This window comes from Nyctereutes procyonoides, unplaced genomic scaffold, assembly GCF_905146905.1.
Source record: "Nyctereutes procyonoides isolate TBG_1078 unplaced genomic scaffold, NYPRO_anot_genome, whole genome shotgun sequence".
NCBI lineage: Eukaryota > Metazoa > Chordata > Mammalia > Carnivora > Canidae > Nyctereutes > Nyctereutes procyonoides.
The window spans coordinates 37,214,015-37,214,695 of record NW_026575047.1 but is presented as its reverse complement, the minus strand read 5'-3'; the positions used below and the strand labels follow the sequence as shown (position 1 = coordinate 37,214,695).

Here is a 681-nt window from a genome sequence, read left to right as displayed (position 1 = left end):
CCTTTGGCTCAGGTCATAATCCTGCCATCCCAGGATCAGACTCCCTGCTTGGAGCCTGCTTCTCCTTCTGCCTCTCTCTGTGTGTCTCTCATGAATAAGTAAATAAAATATTCTTAAAAAGAAAAAAATATATAAAGTTGCCTGACAGTGGGATATTTTATTTTATTTTATTTTTTTAACTTTTCCTCTTTTAATGTTTGACCCCGGTGCACATACCCAATATACATCTGAACTTTTTTCACTCGGATCCCATCTTGCCACAGGCCAACTTTCTGTTTAAAAGCCGCCACCTTATCTGCCTCGAAGGAACCTAAGCCCTGAAGCTCCTGTAAAGATTCGGGTATTTCTCAGGTCTCAGAGTAATTCTAGAGCTGAAGGAGTAATCATCAACTTCAGATTCAGAATACATGCCAGCTCATCATCGACCACAGTGGGGTATTTTAATAGGTTGAAAACAGAAGAGAGAATCCTGCTGTCTTCCATTAAGCCAGGCATTCAAGAGGTTTTTAAAAATGTAAAGCAATATTACTCTTTTCACTAATCTCTGTCGTGGAAAATGTAGTTATTTTCCATAAAATCATTTTGCTGTTATTTTAAAATTTTCCATATTTATTTCTACATATTCGTTTTTGTTTTTTGCTTTGTTTTGTTTCTGTTTTCATTCTTATTTTAAAACGAATA

The 681-nt window shown here is 36.0% G+C and overlaps 1 non-coding gene across 1 annotated transcript; it reads right to left on the bottom strand.

The window, feature by feature from the left end:
* Positions 1-348: 348 nt before the first annotated feature.
* LOC129510653 (small nucleolar RNA SNORD45) lies at positions 349-427 on the bottom strand. The gene has a single exon (XR_008664631.1). It is a non-coding gene; the product is annotated as a small nucleolar RNA SNORD45 (small nucleolar RNA).
* Between the last annotated feature and the right edge of the window lie 254 nt (positions 428-681).